Raw genomic sequence first — 7,367 nt, 5'->3', positions numbered from 1 at the left:
CAAGGTTGGCAATCACTCAGACTGTAATTTTTCCATTAAATTTTTCTGTCCAGTCACAAAGGTACCGTGCTGAATCTCTGGGGGAGATAATATACCCACCCGTTTCCCCCCTCCATCTCTTTTTACGTCCTCCAGAAATGAAGCAAGAAACACTATTTCGACATGATTGTGGTCAATAAAAAACTAACTGTCTAATTTTTTAAGGTGAGGAAAACACAAAGGACAATGGTTTTCAATTAAAAAAAAGGAGGGGGGGGATGGTTCCTCCCGCGGGGGGGGGGATAAACCCCAGAAGTTTTTTTGGGGTCAATCATTTAAACCGGGAGGTTTTTTTTTTTTAAGTAACCAATAACCTTTTTTTTTTTTTTTATTTTTTTGGGGGGGGGGGGGGTTTATAGGGGGGGGGCACGAAAGGGGGAGAAAATAGATATAGTATATTTTTATTTCTTGTGTTCTGTAGTCCAATAAATAATTTGATGAATAGTGGCATGTGTAAATGTTGAGAAAAATTATATTTATATTAGTCATATAATAAATATAAATATATGTATCTATATCTATAACAATAGATACCAATAGATATTATTTATACTAATTTTTTTTTGTCTTTATTTTTTTAAGACCATTTTTATCCTTGATAATATTAAATATTATATGTATATTAATTAATTCTCTTTTGTTTCTATTCCACAGATAGTGCAACTATCCACAATTTTGATCTTGTAACTTCCCCATCCATTACCCAAGATTATGATTTTGTAACCTACTGACCCATTATCCTCTCCTTCAATTATTCATGTACACAACTTCAACTCAGCTTTGCACTTGTGGGTTAACATTTAGTTACAACTTCCAAATAATATAATCACATTTACATATATTCTTTTCAATTGATTGGACCTTCTAAACTATCTCTTTCTCCTTCTTAAAATTCATCTTCAATTCTCTCTCTATCGTTGTTCCTTATTCGCATGGACAACAACACCACTTTCACTAATCTCATTCGCCCATTGTCACTTGCGCTAACAATAACACCGCCTCAAAAGCAGGTTTTGGAGGAGTGAAATCCAATAACCATGATCTATAAAAGAGCATTCCAATTTGAATGGCGAGAAGCACATGGCAGAACAAGTGAAATCTCGAGTAAGAAATGATATCAAATTGAATTCATTGTACATGACAAAAATCAAATTTAGTTTATCTTAAAAAATAAGAGAACTAGTTAAACCTGTTAAAAATAGATGATCAAATTAAACATAAAAAATAAAGTAAGGAACGAGAAGAATAATTTACTTGATATTTATAATTTTTTTATATCTATTCATACATTAACTCAATAATAAAATAAAATATTTCAATTTGTAATGAAAAATGTGAAATAAAAATATTCTTCATTTCACTAATTATTAAACTTAAATATTTTTTTAATATTACTAAAATGCCATGGACTAGACCTAATACACAAAAGATAATATAAGAAATAAAAAAATTGTATAAATCAATATATATTCAAAAAATATATTAAACTAAAATTAGTATACACATTAATTAAAGAATGATAAATATAAAAATAATATAATATAAAAAAAATACGGGCATAAATTGTGTCTGTTTTTCCCCAGTATGATATAATGGGAATTATGAATGTATTGAATGGACATGACGCAAAATGTTTTTTATGTTGCCGCCGAGTAGGACTCGATGTTATTGACAAAATACTACCTCTCTGTGATTCTTGACTCATCAAATTTTGACGGGACTCTCATTAACCAAACAAAGTGACGCATTTAATTGAGAATTACGGGAACTTGCCTAAATTCAAGCTCATTATTGTCACCAAAAGAATTCTAGCTCAATATTTCATACGGAGTAGTATTTGTTTTTATACGGCAGCGGAGTTAGATTATTTTAAATCGAATAATAAATAAAAATATTGTTGAAAAATAAATTTATATTGCAAATTAACATTTATTTTTTATTACAGAGATAGATAAAAAAAATTTATTTACTGAGTCTAAAAATATATTTAATCTATAAAAATAATATAATAATATTATTATATTAAATTTTTACTATACTATTTGCAATTATATAATAATCAGTTTACTCAAATGTTTGAGCTTGTGTTGATCAACGTATAAATTTAATTAGGCCATTTAAAGATAGTTTTTCTAACCTTATTTAAAGATAGTATAATGATATGCACACATAATATACATAATACTATTTTATAACTTTGAATTATTATATAATTTTATAACTTTTAATTAAATAATATATCTTAAAACTCTATTAGATTGAATTTTTTTTTACATAAATCACAAATATAAAATTTTATATTAATTTAAAATCATTTATTATCTTATTTATTTTAAAATATATTAAAATATAAATCATCATCTTCTTATTTTAATATAAACGATCTTAATAATATATAAATATAATTTTAATAATTAAATTAATAAAAATTATATTTTATATCAAGTTATAAAAATATTATATAATAAAATTACACCAATATAATTATATATATATATATATATATATATATATATATATATATATATATATATATATATATATTGTAAATACTTGCACACTCATACCTGGACCACTATCTCACCTTTATTAATCAAAAGTTTTATTTCACATTCTAATTATAAAGTATGAAGTTGTTATATGACTGACAATACTAGAAAAAATAGTCATTTACTAATTACTAGTACTTTAACATTGGATTAGCCTTTGTTAATATAATATTTCTCTAATGAAAGTTAAATTGCTAGTATAGACATTAAAAACTTATGCTACAATAATGTGATTTATTCTACTAACATGTATTTCTATTATTATATAATACTGTTATATATTATTAGTATAGTTACTTTTCTTTTTTTCTAACTCAATAGTGAGTTTAATTTGTAAAGAGACAAGCAAATTTTATCACTTATGATTTAACAAAAGCGTCGAATTTATATGTTACCTCTCATATCTTTCATTATATTTCTGATTTTGTTAAGAATAAAATAACATAAGTTTCTTTTCTAAAAATATACTTTTGGAAACCCTTTAGGATTTTTAATAATATTTAAGCTATCGACTTAAAATAATAATTATCTTTTTCAAAAACTCACTTAGATGATCAATTGTGCCATATGTATTACATTATTTTAATCCATAAAGAGATTTATTTGTCGTTTTTTTAGCAATTTTGTCAAGATCTTGAATTATATGCTTCAAATTAATAAATTTTAATCCATTAGAGAGTAAGTATTTGAAAGGATGTATTAGAAAGTATATCTTAACCAACTACTTTCATAAGATTGAAATTAAATCAAGTTCTTAACGTACTCATAAACTAATTAGGTATCAAAAAGTAGTTACATTCAACTAATATTTCTTCAAAATATAAATCAAAGACGCCGGGTCATTGCAAAATCTTCAAACAACAAGTCATGCTTATTATTGATTTTTTAATAAAGGGGTTTGATCCATGCTTACTATGTGTAAACACACGGTGCTAGGATAAACAACCTAGCTCTACAACATTTTCATATAAGTCAGACCTTTTGAACAGAATGCACCATGCATTACTCGATAATGATTTAGTTGGACTATATATTTGTATATTTTAGTTTGCCCTCAGCTTAGTCAATATTAACCCATATTGTGAAGTGACTGTATTACATTACGTTTAATTCTTCAGCCAGCTTTACAAATATAAAAATGTAGTCTGCTTCACCTTAATTTGGGAGAAAAGAAACAAAAAGTTGTTACGTTTAATTCTTCAGCCAGCGTTACAAATATAAAAATGTAGCCTGCTTCGCCTTAATTTGGGAGAAAAGAAACAAAAAGTTGTGGAGATAGAGCACTGGCTTATCTTGAAGTCATCAATAGTGCACCAAAATTATGTGCACACACTTCTCTACTTCCTTTAGCTATTCAATCATCAATGATAACGAAACTATTTACATTTACAGAAATATTAGCCATCTGCATTCTTGGTCCCCCAACAGAGTTGAGAGTACGGACGGTATTGAGGCAAAGATAGCATTAATCCACATTTTTGTCTGGATACTATGCATGGTTGGAAAGTTTGAAGGGCATTTATTTATATGTTTAATTTTGGTCTGCAAATTATTTTTTTGAGGAGTGTGAGCTACGTAAACATTAAGGCATGAGGACCACTTGCCCAATTCCATAATTTGAAATCAACAACTTGCTTTGTATATAGGGTCGTCCAAATTTGGATGTCATCTTCATAACGCATTTCGTTTTGGTTTATATGCATGGCCTTGAAATTATTGGCTCTATCCATAGGGAAGAAATTCTACCAAATTTCCGATCCAAGAATCAATTCCGGACAACGTTTGGATGTCATCATTTTCGCCGTTGCATTAGCGAAATGATAATGATAATTACCGTCCATGGCTTGCGTGCCGAAATTATACTCTGGAATTAATGTTCATATTCACGGACATGGAGAAGATTCACACCTAATGCCTATATAAATTCATTAACTAGTTTTGTGATAGGTTTTTCCAAGGCAACCTGTAATGTAATACTAGTACTCTCTACTCCGAATAACCAAATATCTTTCTTACCATGAAGTACTATCTACATCACTAGCTACGTGAATATGTTAAAAAAAAATAATTAACAAAAACTACAAGCAATTAAAAAGATTGAAATTGAGTTATGAAATCTGTGTATATTTTTATTTTTTAAAATGTTTTAAAAATAAAATATATTGAAACCCAAAAAAATCACAACTGCACATGATTGTATATAATTTTTTTAAAAAATAAATAACTAAAAAAATTAAATGAATGAGAAAGTAAGGATGTTTGAGTTTGATGAGTTAAGCCAAACGCATTACACAATCTTCTAGTGATCGAGTTATATTTTTTAATTTAATTTTACATGAATATCTAAAATAATATATTTTTTTATTTTTTTGTTTGAGGTTTTGAAAGTTTTTAAATATAAAAATGATTTTTATTATTTAATAAGCAGATTTAAATAGATTATAAAACTAAAAATTATAACATTTAAAATAGTAAACATTTTTTTAAATTGTAATAACTCAAAAATATTTTTGGTTTATATAAAGTCTTTAAAAATATTATTTTATGACTATGACTTTTATACATTGTCTTTGCTAAAAAAATTTATTGAGAATTAATTAGAATTTATTTAAAATATAATTTGTAATGTAATTATTACCAAAATTAAAAAAAAAATTATGCCATTTCATTTTTAAACTGTTAATACATTTTAATTAAATATTTGTGGGTTTAACTAACATGTTCATGCATGCACTATTATGAATTTTACTACATACAACCGTTAAGGAATTTTATTATTTTCCCCTTAATCTTAAAAACTAAATTGATATTTTTATTTTTTGTTAAAAGCAAATTATCTCTATCATTAACTTTTGTCCCTTAATTATCTCTATTTATTATCTTTTAATTTTTTTAAAATTCATCCTTTATCTCCATTATTAATTGTCGTTACATTCATTGTCATCCTTGTCACCTCGATTGTTCTAGTCATCACTTCCATCATCTATATCACCATTATCATTATTACCAATGTCAAATATTATCACTACTATTGTCATCATCATATATTTGTTTTTGTCGTTGACTCCTGTATTCTCATTATGTCGCCTTCACCACCATTATTGTTATAATTTATCATTGACAACATTATCATTAGCATGATCGCTTGTTGTCCTTATTGTAACCGCCTCCACTATCAATGCCACCCATGTGATAATAATGATGAGGGAGGTGACAACAATAATGATGACAAATGACATAAGTTTTTTAAAAAAGTAGGGGAGGATAGAGAGATAATTAAAGAAGGAATTTTTTAATTTTAAAAATCAAATTAAATTACAAGATTAAGATAAAAATAAAAAAAATCCATAGAGTACTAATGCATATAATAAAATTCTCAATGTAATACCTCGAATGAATCACACTGGAATAAGAGAAATCCAAAAACTAGACATATGGGACGTAAAGTTAAGGATGACTTAAAAAAATTAATTGACATTATTTATACTAAAAAGATGTATCACTTAAGAACTCCACAGTTAAACGTGCTTGAATTGAGGTAGTTATGGGATGGATGACCTTTTAAGAAGTTTTATAGAAAACATGTGAGTGAAGACAAAATAGTATCAAAGCAGACCTCTCTTCTAATATAGTGTGGTTTAAGGACGAACCAAACGAAATGTAACACTTGAACGAATCACACCGGCATGAAAGGAATCAAGAGGTTATGCAGGTATGATAACTTAAAAAAATTAATTAATATTACCTATACCAACAAGATGTATTTATATTTTGGTAATCTATCACTTAAGAACTTTACAGTTAAACGTACTTGACTTGAAATAGTTATGAGATAGGAAACTTTTTGAGAAGTTTTTCAAAAAATATGTAAATGAGGACAAAAGTACACCTAAAAATTTTGTATTAGTTTATGGAAATAATCAATAATCTTACGAGCAAGCAATGTTAAAGATGATTATCAAGGTCTCAAAAAAGAATACCTACAGAAAAATCTAACTGATAGAGAATTCTCACGAACAAGAATATTGAATAAAATATTGTCATGTGAAATGTTTTAATATGAAAACTTCTGAAGAGTTCCCGATAAAAAACGTTACATTTAACATATACATGCATGCATTTGTTAACTAGAATCCAATTTCTTTTGTAAGGAAAAAAAAAAAAACTAAACCCAATTTCTATTTTATGGAAATTGAAAATCATTTAGTAAAAAGTTTTAACAATACGTTAGTTAGTTGAATTAGTTTAATAGGCTATAACCTCGTGTGTGTGGTAGAGTAGGAGAGGCTGCGAGGACAACGTTCATATATGCCAAAACAGGTTTAGATTAACCCTATCAATTCAATAGGCTTACGACGTTGGTGACGTTACCAACTCTGTCCAGATTTTGTTAGCCACTAATGATTACGAGTCCCACTCTACTTTTGAGACCTTTTGCCTTACAATAAAATAAATATTTTTCTATCATTATTAGCTTTTTTATCATATATCACGCTATTTATTACATTTTTTCATTCTTTTCTTTTATTTTTATTTTTTTTCATTTTCTCTATTCCTTTTGCCTCTTATGTCAAAAACTAGAGTACAATTATTCACTATTACAAATAAGGTAGCTTGAGGCTTAGGAAAACTAACAAAATCGTTTTGTTCACATATATATTATATTTCATAACAAATTACTTTCAAAAATAGTTACTTATTTTTCAATAATTGTATCTGAAAATTAAGCCGTGTGAAATCACAGATGCATTATGTTAATGATATCTATTATACAGTATA

This window comes from Glycine max, chromosome 13 (genome assembly GCF_000004515.6).
Source record: "Glycine max cultivar Williams 82 chromosome 13, Glycine_max_v4.0, whole genome shotgun sequence".
NCBI classification, from domain to species: Eukaryota; Viridiplantae; Streptophyta; class Magnoliopsida; order Fabales; family Fabaceae; genus Glycine; species Glycine max.
This window is presented reverse-complemented; position numbering follows the sequence as displayed.